The sequence below is a fragment of the Arachis ipaensis genome, chromosome B1 (assembly GCF_059453495.1).
Source record: "Arachis ipaensis isolate K30076 ecotype BB chromosome B1, ASM5945349v1, whole genome shotgun sequence".
NCBI lineage: Eukaryota > Viridiplantae > Streptophyta > Magnoliopsida > Fabales > Fabaceae > Arachis > Arachis ipaensis.
The window spans coordinates 16,612,129-16,632,873 of record NC_142436.1 but is presented as its reverse complement, the minus strand read 5'-3'; the positions used below and the strand labels follow the sequence as shown (position 1 = coordinate 16,632,873).

Genomic DNA, 20,745 nt, shown 5'->3' with positions numbered 1-20,745 from the left:
TAATTGGCGAATTTTTGGTTCTTGTTACCGTTGGATATATTCTCCATTAAATCTGACGATAATCTTAAATGTTTAAAAATTCAAAAAATTGTTTTAAATGTTTAAATTCAATAATTTTAAACTAATAAAATTTAAAATTTTACAATTTTTCATAATAATTTGTCAATAATTTTTTGTTAAAAGTTCACACATCAAATTTCAAGAATAAAGAAGAAAAATAATAATTATTCGTGTATGAAAAAAGATAGCACTATAAATATATACTCTAAATCCAAAAAAGATGAACTTACATAAGGTTCGATATGAAAAACAAAATACCTCAGAGTGGCTAAGTAAATTGCATAGTTGAAACTCTCTACACAATAAAATGTAAAAAAGGAAAATTAATTATACAAATGATATATTTATTTAAGATTTCAAGTAATCCACTAACATGCGTATGTATGTCTCTCAATTGATATATCTATTTAAGCTTATACAATTTCGAACCCTTTTTTCAGCACCTACTGTTATCAACAATTTTTCTTTAGCCTCTCCTGGTCTTAACTTAGTGACACCATGGAATCAGAGTAGGGGAATCTCATCATCATATTTTGGAGAATGAGAAGGAGGATGAAGGGTTAATTTGTTTGTAGAAGGATATTTCTAAAAAAATGGATGCTTGTTCTAAAGAGTCTTATTGAAAGGTTGTTTGCCGAAAACAAAATCCTTCTCACTTGGCACCTTAGACAATGTAGTACAGGTTATTTGGGGGAGACATGCTAGTTTAAGTGTTACTAACTTGAGGAATCACTAATTTAGAGATAAATATTGATTGATTTGGTTCTAAAAATTTGAAGTCAAAATCAAAATTATCTTTAATCTCCCTTTTTATTTAAATTCAAAATAGTCCTCAACGTTGCATTTCGAATTAAAATCGTCTTTTTAAAATTTCTAATGATGAGGACGAGGATCCTAAGAAGTGTTTGAATGTGATTGATGTTTCTTCTAACGACGACGGTTGATGCTTGAGAGTTGAGGATGTGACATTTGAGAGTTTTTTTTTTTGTGTTAGCCTAACTTTTGTATTTAATCTCACTTTTGATTAGACTGACTGAGATAGTAAGATGTATATAGTTGACTAGGCTAGTTTTGACTATTTATATAGTAACAACTAACAAAATGTGAAAGGTTGTACGCTAACTTTTAACCTATATATATATATATATATATATATATATATATATATATATATATATATATATAATGTAAATAGTATGTATGATGTATGTTATCTTTATCTCTGATGTTTGTGTTATTTTATCGTACTTATTTAACTATTTTTTTTTTTAAAAAAGAGAAAGAAAGTTTTTCAAAAATTCGATTGCGCACTAATACAATTACAGACTTAGTGCTTATTTGGGCGTCATTATTTTAATGAAAAAAGATTTTTTTTATATTTTAGAGTGTTTGGCAAATTTTTAGTAATAAAAGTAAAAGTACTAAAAAATAAAAAAAAAATCTTTTTTGAAAAGTTGTAATTTACATATTTTTTTAAAAGATCTTTTTTACTTAAAAAAAGATATTTTTCATATAATAAATAAAAAGGTACTTTTATATCGTTATACCCAAATATAATTGATAAATAAAAAATATCTTTTTGTACGAGATATCCAAACATAAAATTATTTTTATTTTTTCATAAGATCTTTTAAAAAAAGATAACTTAAAAAAAGATTTTTTCTTAAAAACTCATCCAAACAAATCTTTAATAATAAATATTTAGTTAATTTTTAGAAAAACAAATTTGTGACACTTAACTTTCGGTGATCATAACGAAAATTAGATCATTACCATTAACCGCCCCACGCTTTCGGACTTGGGCTCCATTATCTATCTACTTAATATACTAAAATTGCGTTTTCCCCTAACTACTAAAGGTGACGTGTCGATCTTTCATGCCTCCGTTTTCCCTCCAAAATGAATAAAAAATTTTTTCTATTCTAAATTATTTTATTGTAATTATATTATAATTAATACTAAATGAATAATATATAATTATATTAATTTAGCAACATATCTTCATTATAATTATATCAAATCAATATTTAATACACTATTAAACTACTTATCAATTATCAATTAAAAATACTTTAAATAATTTTAATGATAATAATAATATCAATATAGTAATAATAATAATAAAAAATCTTTGTTACCCGATTCACGTATATCAAATAATTTTTCTAATTTATTTTATAAAAAATATCTTTAATATAATTATATTGTAATTAATATTTAATGAATAATATATAATTATACTAATTTAGAAACATATCTTCATTATAATTGTATCAAATCAAAATTTAATGCATTATTAAAAAATACCTTAATAATAGGTAATTTACATATTTATTTTTGTTTTACTAAAATCTATATATAGTGTTTTCCTGTGGTACATGAATCTAAATTTGAGAATCAATTCATAATTTTATATTTAGTGTTTTTTTTTTACTACTTCATAGAATAAGAATGTATTCTTCATTTTTTATTGAAGTTGATCCTTTTAAGGTACAATTTATAATTTTTTATAATATTTTTCATATACTCATTCTATTATATTATTCTTTTGATAATTTTTTATTTGTTGTTACTCTAAGTTATTCTTATCGTCTAATGTTCCAGTTTGATTGTCTTTTGCCACAATCATTTACAATGCATCACATCCATGAAATACCTCATCGAGTTGTCTTCACTGATTCGGGTTCCAACTACATGGATGTAAGCATTCAAAGAAAAGGCAATAGTCTCTACTTTACCGAATGATGGTTGGATCTACTCACCTATTATGACCAACCCAATGGAATGTGGTTAAAGTTAGATTTTCTAGGAGGAACTCGATTTTTGATTGAGGAATTGCATCCATAGAACTTTATAGGGCAAGTTCAAGTTCCATCTCCTCCATGCTTTTTACGTTTGCCCGAAAATCTTCGAAGTGGAGCACATAATGAAATTGAATTTCCTCAGTTTCAGTTCAGTTTTGCTAAATTTGTGACATTCAGATATGCATTTTTAACGATTGGTAATATATTTAAATTTTCTTAGTTTAAGCTGTTCATTATTAGAATAACTTTTTAACATATTTTGATTTTTTTCAGAAATTACCATCTTTCTTTTGCATGCATGCATGCAATGCCATTGAGGGGAATAAGAGTTAGTTTGGTTTCTCGGTGTGGCAATTCTATACCTTGCCGCATTGCATGGATAGCGGATAATGAAGCTTATCTAACAAGAGGATGGTATGATTTTGCACGAATTCTAAATATTGAAACTTACGATGTTATTTCAGTTGGTTGTTGTTACAAGAATGATTCTATACTATAGGTGACTAAGGACTAGAATAGGTTCAATATTGTTTAGGTAATTTGGTTTTACTATTAGTATTTGATTAAATTATAATTATAGAATTTTAAATTATTGCCTCAATTTATATATTACCATTATTTTTTGTGGATGTGCTATTTTTAAATAATTTAATAAAATGAAGTAGTGTCAGATATTATTAAGTTTATTTTTATTATTTATTTCTTTATTTGTATTTTCATTATATTTGACAAAAAAATAAACCTACACCTATATTAAATCGTTGACCTAAAGATAATTTATTTGCCAATAGAAACATATTTTATTTATAATTGGAATAAAATTTATTTGCCAATAATCGGTGGATAAAATTGAAATTACACCCGTGTCATATAATTATAATTGATTAATTGGTATAAAATGAAATTATACTCGTGCCATGAATAATAATCTAAATAATTATATCTTAACAAACTATAATTTAAAATAATTTATAAAAAATTATGTTAACAAAAATAATTATTTAATAATTAATTTAAAAATCAATGCAAAAAATAATTATTAATAATAGTATTATTAACTAGGTAAATAATATAATTTCAAATTATTACTTGAAATATAAATAATATATGAAAATCTATTGAGTAAATCAATGATTTTGTACCTTAATTAATTTGACAATTATTACTCAATTAACCAGTTAATTGAATTAGTAATAACAATTTCCAATTTCAAGTTTTGTATATTAAGTAGTTATTAAAAACTGGGTAATAACGATTTACACGGAAAAATCATTGATAAATTCAATTAACCATATAGAAGATAATATACTAACAGTTTTAGTATATTATTTATGGCAAGCGAAATTATTTCCTCAGATTTTCTATTAAAATTGAAATTAGTAATAGTTTAAAAAAAGGTTTATTAATAAAATTACTAATAGTCACATTTTTATACACAGGATATATGTTTTCTATATATTATTTAAAAAATATAATGAATAATGAATGAGTATGTTATTTCTTCGACTAGCTAATTAATGCAAAATCGAGTACCTTTTTTATTCGATTGAGGTCATATTCTGTTTGGTGAAAGTTTCAATCACCTTAATTAAATTCTGTCTTTGTGCCTTAACTTATACAGGTAGTAATATGTTACATATTATTTGGTATATCTAAGTAGTTATTTTCCATAGCGAGAATGTAAAAAATCATATTAAGGTTTATTGCCAAATAATTAGTGGATGAATAATAGTAGATTATATTATTTTGAGAAAGTATTTTCATTATAATTATATCAAATCAATATTTAATTATGATAAAATATGTTAATTATAATTATATCATAGAATTATAATAATTACAATATTTATGTTATATATTTTAATCATTTATGTACGTAAATAATTAGAAATCAATCAAATCAAATTATCACGGTAAATAATATGTTGTATATTATTACGAAAAATAATCCGTAGATAAAATTGAAATTACACCCGTGTCATATAATTATAATTGATTAATTGGTATAAAATGAAATTATACCCGTGTCATGAGTAATAATCTAAATAATTATATCTTAACAAAATATAATTTGAAATAATTTATAAACAATTATCTTAACAAAAATAATTATTTAATAATTGATTTAAAAATCAATGCAAAAAATAATTTTTAATAACAGTATTATTAACTGGGTAAATAATATAATTTCAAATTATTACTTGAAATATAAATAATATATGAAAATCAATTGAGTAAATCAATGATTTTGCATCTTAATAATTTGACAATTATTACTCAATTAACCAGTTAATTGAATTAGTAATAACAATTTTCAATTTCAAATTTTGTATATTAAGTAATTATTAAAAACTGGGTAATAACGATTTACACGGAAAAATCATTGATAAATTCAATTAACCATAAAGAAGATAATATACTAACAATTTTTGTATATTATTTATGGCAATGGAAATTATTTCCTCAAATTAAATTTTATATAATTATAGTAAGTCTCTATAATTAAAACAATACAAAACTGCTTCATATATAACAATAATATTATATATATTTATATATCTCTTTTCTTTATCTCTTTTTTTTAAATATTGGCATATAATTAATGTAAAAAATATATACTATTAAACTATTTTATTATTCATATATATGAATTTATATAATAACCCGTATAATTTATACGTATGGCATAATACATGTGTCAAAAAAAGATTTCATAATTTTTAAAAACCACTATTTTGTTACATGAAATTGAAATTAAATAATTTCTATTTATATAATTTTTTTCTATTAATATCAAGTATCTCCATTAAAAATTCATATCGTTTGTAATTAGTATATATATATATAAATCGTAATAGTCAATTGTTTCAATTATTTTTCATCTACAAAATTCGTACCTTATTCGTATTTCTTTTTCTCTTTATTATTTTTCATACTAAATGACTACAAGTATGATTCTATCAACAGTATTACCTGTAGTAGATTATGTAATGAAAAGATTTGGAAAATAAAGGCAAAGATTATAAGGTTATGGAAAGTTCCATCCAAATTTGACAAGAGTAAGACAGCTTATCTAAAAATGGTTCTCATGGATGATAAGGTAGGTTGATTATTCCACATGATTTCTTCAAGTGATGCTAGGTCCAGTTTATATATATTTACTGTTCACATTTTAACTTTATTTCGTGAGTAAACTCTTGGAGGAATCAACCACAATGCGATTTAATAGAGTTGTAAGTGCTAATAGTCTTCGTTTTTAATTTGTTTTACAGTGTGATAAAATCCATTGTTCAGTGAAGAATTATTTGGCAAAGATGTTTGAGAATGATCTGATCGAGGGGAAAGTTTATGTCTTTTCAAATTTTCTGATTGAGGAATCAAGCGGAATTTATCTTCCGACTACACATGTGTGTAGAATAACCTTTAAGAAGGAGTCACGTATAGTAAATACGATCGATGATCGTAACATTCTTGACAATCATTTCAATTTTCTCGATCATGCTGATATATTGAGGCAAACAAATGAAAAAGCTAACTTATTTGGTGCGTAGTTAATTTGTATTATTATTATTATTATTATTATTATTATTATTATTATTATTATTATTATTATTATTATTATGTTGTTTCATTTATTTATCTTTAATTTTATGCTTTTAATTCGTCTTTTTTTTTAATTAGATGTTATTGGATTCTAATCCGGAAAAGGAGAACTTATAAAATCATATTGAGTATTACTAGATTATTTATGGTCATATTGAGTATATATGCCTGATTTATTGAAAAAAGTAGATTAAATAACTATTTTATAGTTAATACAATTAACACTATATTAAGAAAAGAAAAACAACGCATACAAGTTATTCTTTTATTAATTAAATTATTATAATTAAAATGAAATTCAACATAACAACTTAAAATTATAATTTCAATCTTATTACATGCATGGTGATTATATATTGGAACAAGAGAGCCTCAAAGACGCATACATATCAATAAAATTGTTTTATTACCAGATTATTATTTTTTTAAAAATATATTTTTATTTATTTGGTCTTATAAAAACAATTTCAATTTTATATTTTGTTCGTTTCAATCAATACGACACATTTTGCGTAGTAACCTTTTGTGTTTCATTGGTCTTATATTGTCCTTACAAAATAAAAAATGGTCAATTTTTTTTAAAGATTATTCATTTTTTAAATTAATTTTTAAAAGATTTTTTTAATTCAATTTATTTTTTAAAAATTTTAAATTAATTATGTTAGTACTTCTATAATTTTCGTTACTAATAACATCAATATTTACTAATTTAGCACATTAAATTATATTACACTGATTATAGTCTACTTAATAATTCTAATTAACTGTTAATATGATAAATTTATATAAATAAATTAAATTAATTTTAAATTATGAGAGATTTTGAAATATTAAATTTTTTTAGTTTAAAATTAATTTAATTTAATTTTATAAATTTATCATATTAATAACCAATTAAAATTATTAAATATATATTATGATGTTACTTAACATACTATTTATTTATATTTTTTAATGATTAGTTTAAAAAATAAATAATATTTTAATGACAAATTTTTTACTTAAATTAGAAAAGGTAATGTAAATTTTTGGTCTTTGATATCTGAGTCAATATGACTTTTTAAGTTTTCAAAATCACAAAACTATTAACGAGGTACTATTATGAATGCCATGCTAAATTGCTAATGCTATAATAACTAGTGGACATTGTATCTTTTTAATTGTGGTCAATATCATATTTGAAATTGGTTTAGGTAATTAATCTCCATCAATGGTGAATATTATATTTTTTAAAATTAAAAAAATCTTATATTATTAACGGATGTGAGAGAAAAATTTGACCTAGGACTAATAAAAGTCGCATTTTCCAAATGTGGGATACTTATTAATATACAATTTTAAAGTGTTACGGATTTTAATATACAATTAATATACAATTTTAATGTGGGATACTTATTAATATACAATTGTAAAAATAAGTAACAAAACTATATTATTTATTTTATTTGTAGTATAAATTATAGGTAAACAAGATAAATAATGAGTCAACAAAAAAAAAAAGATAAGTAATGAAATGCACAATGTAATTAACCTAAAAACTTAGACGCCCATATTATTAATGGGTAACTATTCTTATCACAACAGTATATTATTTATTGAGATTTAAAATAATTTTAGTTATTTTAATAGAAGATAATAGTCATATTATTTTATAAAATAATAACTATTCCCTAGTCACCAGAAAATAAATAAATAACTTGTCGTTCCAATTTCCAATTCATACAATCATACTTGTGTGTATTCACACGTTTACACTCTTCAATCCTCAAACTTCACATCTCTTCTCTACTATTTATATCACACATCTTTCAATTCTATTGTAATTACCACAATACACTTTTTATCATTCTCACCATTCTCCCCATCTAAGTATTTCGATTTGTACGTCCAATGACTTATACTATGTATTTCCAAGTTCTCTTTTTCCATTACTTTATTGTTATTCTCTTCACAGCTGCAACCGCCACGTTCTTGTCACTGCCGCCTGTTGAAGTGACTGACAGGGGCGGAGAGTGGCAGCTCCTACAGAAAAGCATTGGCATTGTGGCTATGCACATACAGCTTCTCCACAACGACCATGTCGTAATCTTCGACCGCACCAACTTTGGATTATCCAATCTCTCATTACCCAACGCCAGATGCCGTAGAAATCCGCGAGAGATGGTCGTTAAAAACGACTGCACGGCACACTCAATCGAATACGATGTCGCTGCCAACAGCTACCGCGCCCTATTTGTGGAAACCGACACGTGGTGCTCCTCGGGTGCGGTGATGCCGGACGGCACATTGGTCCAAACCGGCGGTTACAATGACGGCGAGTGTGTCGTCAGGACCTTCACCCCGTGCCCTAACTGCGACTGGCGGGAACATGAAAACGGACTATTAGTTAGACGATGGTACGCAACCAATCACATCTTGCCAGATGGACGGCAGATAATAATCGGAGGTACAAGTCAATTCAACTATGAATTCTATCCCAAGAAAGATGCCACGGATAGTAACACATACACCTTACCCTTCCTCCAACAAACAAATGATCCAGGTGCTGAGAACAACTTGTACCCTTTCGTCTTCCTCAACGTTGACGGTAACCTTTTCATCTTTGCAAACAACCGCGCTATTCTATTCAATTACCAGAAATCCACTATCGAAAGAACCTACCCTACCATTCCTGGTGGAGAGCCGAGAAACTATCCTAGCACCGGCTCCGCCGTGTTGCTCCCTCTCAGGAACTTGAGTAAGCCGAATGTGGAGGCTGAGGTCTTGGTCTGCGGCGGAGCCCCCAAAGGTTCTTTCGAGCAAGCTAAAACAGGAAAGTTCATTCCAGCATTGAACACCTGTGGAAGGATCACGATAACAGACTCGAACCCGAAGTGGGAGATGGAAACCATGCCGAGTGGAAGGGCCATGAACGACATGGTGATTCTCCCAAACGGCAACGTTTTGCTCATCAACGGTATAGCTCTTGGAACTGCCGGGTGGGAGTTCGGCCGCGAACCGGTTCTCAATCCGTTTCTTTACAAGACTTATGGCCGGGCCGGTTCGAGGTTCGAGGTACAGAATCCATCAAACATTCCTAGGGTTTATCACTCCACCGCGATTTTGCTTCGCGATGGTAGAGTCTTGGTGGCTGGAAGCAACCCTCACGCGGGTTACAGTTTCAACAATGTGACCTTCCCAACGGAGTTGAGATTGGAAGCTTATTCTCCTACTTATTTGGATCCCCGCTTTGAAGATGTTCGTCCCAAAATCATAGCTCCTACTCTTCAGTCCCAAACAAAGGTTAAGTACGGTCAGAAGCTAACGTTGCGGTTTGGGGTCACAGCGGCATTGGTTCGGAATTCGGTGGCGGTTACAATGGTTGCGCCACCTTTTAACACTCACTCATTCTCCATGAACCAGAGGTTGTTGGTGTTGGATCCAAGTGACGTTAGAGATGTTGGGAAATTGAGTTACGAAGTTGATGTGACCATGCCCGGTTCAGCCGTTCTTGCACCACCCGGTTTCTATTTATTATTCGTGGTCCACCAAGAAGTCCCAAGCCATGGTATTTGGGTTCAGATACTGTGATTATAATTCCAACTGTTTCTATTCACACTTACTATTTCAGTGTGATATGCTGTCCTTATTATTATTTTATTTTATTGAAAAATAAATTATTATGATTTTCCAATGAAGAAATTCATAAGTGAAGTAATAAATTTGAATGAAGTGGTTTATTTATTTACTTATTCGGTATAGACGCATGAAACGAAATTGTTTGATGGTTTTTTATTTTTTATTTTTTGAATATTTTTATGAAAAATTATATATGCATTATTTTTTTAAATTTTTAATTTTAGACACTATTTTTGTATAAAAAGTGACTGTTGTATAAAAGGTAAGAAAGGATAAAATTTTATAAAATAAAACTTAAAAAAAAGGCACATAGAAAAAATAACGCAACAATCATTTTTCTATATTATAAGGAAAACTGAACTTAGATTCTTTGTAAAAACTAAAATAATGTAAAATAATATATTATTTTGTATTCAATATAGATGACATAAAGAAGAGAGCTTGTATTTTTCTTTCTCTTTTGTTTTTATCTCAGTCGTGTAACAAGTTCTGAACAAGTTCGTACAAGCTTAGAAATTGAGGTGATGACGTACAAAGTTTAAGAAAAAATTAAAGAGAGAATATTTACCAAAGTTAAATTATTATTATTTTCTTCTAGTTTCTGACTTTTGATTATTATTGATTAAGGTTATAAGGTGAGATAAAAATTCTATTAATTATTATATATTGGTATATTGGAATTAAGCCCATCATCTAATTATGTCGGTCTCTTTGTATATCTAATAAGAGGGATTTTCTGGATGCATGCATGGAAGAGGAGGAGGAAGACAACTTTTTCAGGGATATATCTTTTGATTGATCGAATAACTCAAATTTATTATGCGAATTCTACAATATTGAACTAAACTGGAATATTTACCTCTAGATCTGTTTTAAACCGCCTGAAATAGGATTGTTTAAGGCGAAGAAAAAAAGTAGTACATAATTTTTTCATTTTAAAAGAATTTTAGAGAAATGTTAGTAATTAATATTAGTCAATATTTAGTCAACATATACTTTATTTTTATAGTATTATGATTTAGAATTTAAAATTTAAAATATTAATTAAAAATAATAAATTTTATTAATTATGTAATATTGCTAATAATTTTACTGAATGCAAGAAAATTTTTTTTTTAAAGATGGACTTATGAAAATTTTCTTCAAAATTAAAGACCAAATTTGCGCGAAAAACGAAAATAAAAAATAACAAAAAGGCAACGGCCTTTATTCATTATGGCCATTTAATATTTTACATAGAAAGGTACAATATGCATGATTGCCATTTTTTTTACAAGTACCAGACTACCGGCCACCAACCATAACTAATTTAAGAATCAAGATGATTAACATATGGTTAATTCTACGGTGATTATGATTATATTAGTTACGATGATTATAAGTTTTGATCATGAGATAATATATATTTAATTTGGTCTTGAAACTTTCATGCGGGCCACAATTTAATTTTTAAGATTTTAATGATTTTTATTTTTTAAATTTTGAAAACGTAATTTATATTAGTTTTTGAAATAATTTTTGTTGTATAGACATTAATAAAATGTTAATATGGACTGCTAGATATTATATTAAATTTTGTAAATCGAAATTATTTTAGTTTTGACATTCAAATAGTCTAAAATAATATCATACGTGATGTTTATTAAAACTTTTCATTTCAAAACAAGTGATACAATATTGTTTTTGGTCTATTTGAACATCAAAATTCAAAATTATATCATTTTATAGGTTTCAGTCTTTTATTAGGTGAATTCTATCATACAGAAGAGAGATTCCTTCTATATGTATAGAAATTTGTTGTCATTTTTCTAGTAGAACAAGTGTCTAGAGAGAGAATGCAATTAAAATTATAGTGGAAGACAAAAGCTAATCTTAGTGCAGAGTAGTGAATGAATTAAAATATTTAATGATGTAAAGTTGATTAGTTATTAATTATGAATGATAATGATGGCTGGTTTTTGTATTTTTTTATTTAGTGGATTTAAGTTTTTGGGGCAAGCCTTTTTTTTTTTTCTGGATTTGGGTCGTAATTGAATTTTTTTATGAAAAACAAACATAATTAACATAATATCTTATGGATTTAGGGTTATTTGAATTTTTTTTTGTTTGGGTCTTAATTGATTTTTTCTGTGTAAATGTAGGTGTTGATTATTTTTTTTTTATGAAAAGTAGACAATTTTTTTTTGTCATAGAAGATGTATTTTTGTGTTCTTGAAAATATTAGTTTAGTCTTATTTTCACATGTTATTTTTATTCTAATACTCTTAACAATTTTATTCTTAATAATATTTTGGACTATAATCATTCATTATTTATAATTTTATTACTAGTTATATGGTTAATTTTTGTAGTAAGATAAATAATTTATGTTATAAAAAAATTATAATAGTACACAAGAATAAAATGCTTTAGCATTTAGAATTCAATTTTGGTTCGTTAGTTTAGGGTTTATTTTTATGGTAATATTTTTGGTTCGTGATAAAATGTTTGTATTGTAACAATTATAAATTGATGATAGAATTTAGTGTTTAATTAGAATTGTTTTCGTAAAATCTTGGTAAAAATTTTGAATATATTTAGTTAATATTGTTGGATTTTTTGGGCTCCCTTCCTATGTGGAGAAAAAGTCCAAATGTTAGTATCCAAACCCATAAATAGTTGAAGTGGCTGAGGTGAGTTAGGGTTGTGAAGAGAGAGGTCTCATTTGCAAGAAGAACACCAAACACTAGAGAGAAAAGAAGAGAGAAAGTTATTTTCGCACATACACAAAGCTGTCTCTGTAAATTGGTCGCTGCATATTTGTTAACCGTTGGATCGAGCTCAAATTTGGACAGTGTGTTCTACACATCTGGTTCTTTGATTTCACCGTTCGGATCTTCAATTAGATGTCTGTATCTGGAGATATTGATAACACACAGTAGCTCTGTTTTTGTGGTATTTTCATCTTCTTGTTTTGAAAGCTTTGAAACTTGGGTTGTTTGGCTTGTTGTATGCACGTTTTGTGCAACAATTTGTGACTCTCTTGTACCCTATTTTTCATCATAGTGAAGCTATTTCCTGGTCTTGGTGACTCGTGGTTTTTACTTCTCATATTGAGGAGGTTTTCCACGTTAAAAATCTTGGTGTGTTAGCTTGTTTCTAATTTCTGGTTTATGTGATTTTTTTCGCTGCTATTGGGTATTATTGTGCTGGTGTCAATACTTGTTGTGAGTGGATATTGTTGCTCCTCTAATTCTTGCAAGTAGGGAATTGTGTTTTATTCCTATCAATTGACATCAGAGCTCAATTTTGGGTATTTAGTTATAACTTGCTTGAAAGATGGAGGCAAATAATTCTACTATGATGATAAGTTTGAATGGCACTAATTACCATCTATGGAAGGGCAAAATGAAAGATTTGTTGTTTGTCAAAAATCTACATTTACCCCTATTTTCTACACAAAAACCAGAATCTAAAACAGATGAAGAATGGGAGTTTGAACACCAACAAGTTTGTGGTTTTATTAGGCAATGGGTGGATGATAATGTTTACAATCACATTGCTACTGAGACTCATGCTAGGGTTTTGTGGAATCAAATTGAATCCTTGTATGCTTCCAAGTCTGGCAATAATAAATTGTACTTGTTGAATATGTTGATGAATTTGAGATACAAGGAGGGGTCACAAGTATTAGATCACTTGAAGGAATTTCAAGGAGTTCTGGATCAGTTGTCAAGCATGGGAATCAAGTTTGAAGATGAGGTTCAAGGATTGTGGTTGCTAAATACTCTACCAGATTCTTGGGAGACATTTCGTATATCTCTTACTAATTCTGCTCCGAATGGTAAAGTGAGCATGTAACTTGTTAAAGGTGGCATTTTAAATGAAGAGATGAGAAGGAAGACGCAGAATTCTTCGTCACACTCTGAAATGTTAGTCACTAAAACCAGGGGGAGAAATGAGAATAGAGTTCAAAAGGGTAGAGGTAAAAGCAGGATCAAATCCAAGAGAAGATACAAGAATGTTGAGTGTCACTACTGTCACAAAATGGGTCACGTTAAAAAATATTGCTATCTTTGGAAAAAGGAAAACAAAGGTAAGCAAGAAAAGAAGGATGATAATGGTAATGATCGTGTATCTTCTATTTCAGATGATCTTCTTACTGTTGATATTGTTGATTATGAGTACAAGGTCAATCTTGTTTCTGATGATGAGTTCAGGTGGGTAATAGATAGTGGCGCCTCAATACATGTTACACCGAAGAAGGAGTTCTTCACTTCTTATACTCCAGGTAATTTTGGAGTGCTTAAGATGGGTAATGATGGCTTCGCCAAAGTTATTGGTGTAGGAGATGTTCGTCTTGAGACCAATATGGGAGTGAAGCTACTACTTAAAGATGTTAGACACGCTCCAGATGTTCGCTTGAATTTGGTTTCAGTTAAAAGGCTTGATAATGAAGGCTTTGTAAACACTTTCGGCTTTGGACAATGGAAGCTTACTAAAGGCAACTTAGTGGTGGCTCAAGAAAAAGGTACTTCAAGTTTGTATATGATGCATTCCATGATTGCAAAAGGTAGTGTGAATGCAATTGAAAGTAAAGAAGTTTGTAGCTTGTGGCACAGACGACTTGGTCATATTAGTGAAAAAGGACTTAATTATTTAGCTCGAAAGGATGCTCTTTCAGGTTTAAAGAATGCAGAGTTAGAGAAATGTTCTCATTGCATGGCTGGCAAACAAAGAATATTATCCTTCAAGAAGCATCAATCTTCAAGAAAATCAGACTTCTTGGAATTGGTGCACTCCGATATTTGTGATCCTTTAAAAGTACGATTTTTTAGTGAAGCTATTTACTTTATTACTTTTATTGATGATCATTCAAGAAAGTTTTGGATTTATGCTTTGAAAACAAAGAACCAAGCTTTGGAAAAGTTCAAAAAATTCCAAGCTTTGGTTGAGAGGCAAACAGGTAAAAAGCTTAAATGTATTCGCACTGATAATGGTGGTGAGTATTGTGAACCATTTGATGTGTATTGCAAGCAGCAAGGTATTAGGCATGAAAAGACACCTCCTAAAACACCTCAGTTGAATGGTTTGGCAGAAAGGATGAATAGAACGTTGATTGAAAGAGTTAGGTGTATGCTTACTGAAGTTAAGCTACCTAAAGTCTTTTGGGGTAAAGCGCTACTTACAGCGGCTCATGTGATTAATCTGAGTCCTACAATTGCTTTGACAATGATGTTTCAGATCATGTTTGGTCGGGTAAAGATGTCTCGTATGATCACTTGAGAGTCTTTGGATGCAAAGCATTTGTTCATGTTCCAAAGGATGAGAGGTCCAAGTTGGATGTGAAGACAAGGCAGTGCATTTTTATTGGGTATGGTCAAGATGAGTTTGGTTACAGGCTTTATGATCTAGTTGAGAAGAAGCTTGTAAGGAGCCGTGATGTAGAGTTTATTGAAGACCAGACCATTGAAGATATTGATAAGGCAGAGAAGAGTCAATCACAAGAGAGCAGTGACTTGACTGATGTAGATCCAGTTCAAACGCCTCCTTCGTCAGAACAAACAGAGAATCAAGATCAGGAGCATATGCAGCAAAATGAGCCTTTGGTTCCTGATGACCAGGAGATGGGAGATCTAATTGATGTTCCAGTTGATGATGATGCTGATAATCAACCTGAGCTACCTAAAGATCCACCAGGTCTCCATCCTAGGAGGTCTACTAGAGAGCGACGACCTTCAACGAGGTATCCTTCTAGTGAGTATGTAACATTTACTGATGGATATGTGACCTTGACTAATGGGAGAGAACCTGAATGTTATGCGGAAGCTATGGAAGGTAACGACAAAAAGAAATGGTTTGATGCAATGCAAGATGAAATAAAATCCTTGCATGATAATCAAACATTTGAGCTTGTGAAGTTGCCAAAAGGAAAGAAAGCTTTGTAGAATAGGTGGGTTTATAGGTTGAAGCATGAAGAAAATTCTCAGTGTCCAAGGTACAAGGCTAGATTGGTAGTCAAAGGCTACAGGCAGAAAAAGGGAGTTGACTATAATAAATTTTTTTCACCGGTTGTGAGAAGATCTTCTATTAGGACTGTTTTGAGTTTGGCTGCAAGTCTTGATTTAGAGATAGAGCAGATAGATGTGAAAACTGCTTTCCTTCACGGTGATCTTAAGGATGAAATTTACATGGAACAACCTGAAGGTTTCATGGTAAAAAGCAAAGAAGATCATGTTTGCAAACTGAAGAAGAGCTTGTACGGCTTGAAGCAAGCTCCGAGACAATGATACAAGAAGTTTGAGTCTGTTATGGCAAAACAATGCTACAAGAAGACTACTTCTGATCATTGTGTATTTGTTAAATAGTTTGATAGTAATGATTTTATTATCCTTTTGATATATGTTGATGACATGCTTATTGTTGGTCAGAATGCTTTTAGGATTGATATGTTGAAGAAGAAACTTGCAATGTCATTTGCAATGAAGGACCTTGGACCAGCAAAAGAGATTCTTGGCATAAGAATCAAGCGTGATAGAAAGGAGAAGAAACTTTGGTTGTCACAGGAGAAATACATAGAGGCAATGTTGCACAGGTTTCAAATGGAGAAAGCGAAGGCCGTTAGTACTCCTCTTACTACACACTTCAAATTGAGTTGCAAGCAAAGTCCATCAAGTGATGAAGAGAAGAAAGACATGGAAAAAGTTCCATATGCATCAGCCGTGGGTAGTTTAATGTATGCTATTGTGTGCACAAGACCGGATATAGCTCATGCTGTTGGTTGTGTTAGCCGTTTTGTTTCAAACCCAGGAAGAGAGCATTGGAATGCTGTAAAATGGATAATGAGATATCTTCGTGGTACTTCTAACATGAAGTTGTGTTATGGAAGTGATAAGCCTATTCTAGTTGGTTACACTGACTCAGACATGGCAGGAGATATTGACTCTAGAAGGTCCATTTCAGACTTCTTGATCAACTTTGCGGGTGGAGCTGTGTCTTGGCAATCAAGATTACAAAAATGTGTTGCTTTGTCTACTACCAAGGCCGAGTTTATTGCCATTACTGAAGCATGCAAGGAGATGCTTTGGATGAATAAATTCTTGAAGGAACTCGAGTCTACTCAAGAGAGGTATGTGTTGTTTTGTGATAGTCAAAGTGTTATCCATCTTGGTAAAAATTCTACTTTTCATTCTCGATCCAAACATATTGATGTGAGGTATCATTGGATACGTGATGTTTTGGATGCTGAGTTGTTGGAACTTGAAAAGGTTCGTACTGATGAGAATGGTTCTGATATGATGACCAAGGCATTACCAAGATGGAAGTTTGAAATTTGTTGCTTAATCGCCGGATTGGCGGTTACCTCCACATAGTCGTGAGGGAGGGATTTGTTGGGTTTTTTGGGCTCCCTTCCTATGTGGAGAAAAAGTCTAAATGTTAGTATCCAAACCCATGAATAGTTGAAGTGGATGAGGTGAGTTAGGGTTGTGAAGAGAGAGGTCTCATTTGCAAGGAGAACACCAAACACTAGAGAGAAAAGGAGAAAGTTATTTTCGCACATACACAAAGCTGTCTCTGTAAATTGGTCACTTCAGATTCGCTAACCGTTGGATTGAGCTCAAATTTGGACAGTGTGTTCTACACATTTGGTTCTTTGATTTTATCGTTCGAATCTTCGATTCGATGTCTGTAGCTGGAGATATTGGCCACACACAGTAGCTCTGTTTTTGTGGTATTTTCATCTTCTTGTTCTTGTTTTGAAAGCTTTGAAGCTTGGGTTGTTTGGCTTGTTGTATGTACGTTTTGTGCAGTAATTTGTGACTCTCTTGTACCCTTTTTTTCATCATAGTGAAGCTATTTCCTAGTCTTGGTGACTCGTGGCTTTTACTTCTCACATTGAGGAGGTTTTCCACGTTAAAAATATTGGTGTGTTAGTTTGTTTCTAATTTCTGGTTTATGTGATTTTTTCACTGCTATTGGGTATTATTGTGCTGGTGTTAATACTTGTTGTGAGTGGATATTGTTGCTTCTCTAATTCTTGCAAGTAGGGAATTGTGTTTTATTCCTATCAAATATAGTTGTTGGAATTTCAAAATATAATTTATAAACTTTACGAAAAAATAAAAAATATATTTTTTTCATAAGTATTTTACTAAATGGCATCATGTTATTTAACAATCTATATTAAAGCTCGACAATAAATAATTTATTGATGAAAAAATGATCACAAAAAAAAAATGTGTGTGTAAACGAACTGAATGCATTCTAAATTTATATGAATGTCCAAAATACAAAGTGGTTATATAAATTTATTGCAAATTTTTGTCAAAATCATTAAATCTAAACCCATGAATTTGATTTACCTTGAGTGTGGTTCGATTCTTATAATTTCGATTTATCTTTATGGAAGCTGCTCCTATTAAATCGAATAGATTCGATTTACATGAAATAATCTTCACTAAAATGTTTTTCATAATAAATTGATTCCAATGAATTCGATTTACTAGTACACCTACTAATTCGAATTATATGTAATTGAAACATTCATATAATCGGGTTGCATTTAGAACATTTATGTAAATTTGAAACTCATTCGATTTATTTATGTGATTTTATCCTTAAAATGAATGTTGCCACTTTTATACATTTAATTAGTTAATACAGAGATTAAGTAGAGTATTATCTATTATCGGATATGATATGATATCATTCCTTCATGATTCATTTAGGTGAATTTTATTGCTATTTTTTTTACTCTTTCTTTTTATATTTAATTCGTTCTAAAATTATGAAATGATAAGTATTGTTATAAAAATGAATCCTTTCAAAAATGAGCCTTATAAATTTTTTTTAAAAAATAATTATTTACTTTGTATTCATAATATTTAAATAAAGTAAAAATATTAAAATTGAATTAAAAACCATTTAAATTCTTTTTGTTGTTTCATTATTTTTAAACTTGTGAATAAAATGATTTAGTTATTCAAATTTATTGTTACTTAATTTAGGGTTTAGTGTAAGATGCTTTAGGGTTTAGGTTTTAGTGTAGAAAACTTTAGAATTTAGAATTTAAAAATATATTTTTTAGAATTTAGGGTTGGATGGTTTAGAGCTCAGGATTGGATAGTTTAAGTTTTGTAATTAAGAAATCAGGATTTGTGGTTTATGTTTTAGAAATTAAAATTAGATGGTTTAAGTTTTTCATTTTAAAATTGGATTGCTAAGTATTTTAATATTTAATGATAAGGAATTTAGTACTTAGAATTGACATTTTTGATAAAATTTAAAAAATAGATACAGTGTTGATGACCATATTTTTTATACTTAACAATATTAATTTAGTTGTTAATTCATTTATGCGTAGGTTAATTTAATAATAACGTAAATTATGTGTAGGTTAATTGTTAATGTGAACAAAAATATTTAAGTAATTGTTATTTAAATTTTTACTTGTTAGTAAAAATAAAGATACGGTGAATAAAAAAAACTCAATCAACACCTACATCTACACAGAAAAAATCAATTAAGACCTAAACAAAAAAAATTCAAATAACCACAAACCCACAAAATACTATATTTATTATTTTTTGTTTTTTTTATTAAAAAAATCAATTAAGATCAAAATTCAAGAAAAAAAACTTGGTCTGGCCCAAAAACTTATTTCCATTAAAGAAAAAAATAAAAAATCAGCCCATCATTATCATTCATAATTAATAACTAATCAACTTTACATCATTAAATACTTTAACTCACTCACTGCAATGGGGTCCACACCTGCACCAAAATCAGTTTTTGTCTTCCACTATAATTTTAATTGCACACTCTCTCTAGACACTTGTTCTACTAGAAGAATAACAATAAATTTCTACACATATAGAAGGAATCTCTCTTCTACATGATAGAATTCACCAAAATAATATCATACGTGATATTTATTAAAACTTTTCATTCTAAAACAAGTGATACGACATCGTCTTTGGTCAATTTGAACGTCAAAATTCAAAATTACATCATTTTATAGGTTTCAGCCTTCTATTAATGTTTGTCTGCCAAAAATTGTCTTAGGAACTAATGTGGGTTGTATTGGTAAAGTTTTGCGACTAAATTGGTATTCATGTGTAAGTTCAAAGACTAAATTGACATTACAAGAAATTCGTCGAATTTACCAGCGGATTTACAAAAAAATTCGTCGGTAATATATTTACTGTCAGAATTACCGTCGAAATAAATCACCTCGCCGGTAATTGGCGGATATTAACTTTTAATTAGTGAATTTTTGGAGCTTGTTACCGTTGGATATATTCCCCATTAAATCCGACGGTAATCTTAAATGTTTAAAAATTCAAAAAATTGTTTTAAATGTTTAAATTCAATAATTTTAAACTAATAAAATTCAAAATTTTATAATTTTTTATAATAATTTGTCTATAATTTTTTGTTAAAAGTTCACACATCAAAGTTCAAGAATAAAGAAGAAAAATAATAATTACTCGTGTATGAAAAAAGATAGCACTATAAATATATACTCTAAATCCAAAAAAGATGAACTTACATAAGGTTCGATATGAAAAATAAAATACCTCATAGTGGCTAAGTAAATTGCGTAGTTGAAGTTTTCTACACAATAAAATGTTGAAAAGGAAAATTAATTATACAAATAATATATCTATTTAAGATTCCA

At 28.9% G+C, this 20,745-nt stretch overlaps 1 pseudogene; it reads left to right on the top strand.

Moving 5' to 3' along the window:
• The first annotated feature begins 8,357 nt into the window (after positions 1 to 8,357).
• LOC107647189 (aldehyde oxidase GLOX pseudogene) lies at positions 8,358 to 10,037 on the top strand (annotated as a pseudogene).
• Positions 10,038 to 20,745: the final 10,708 nt, after the last annotated feature.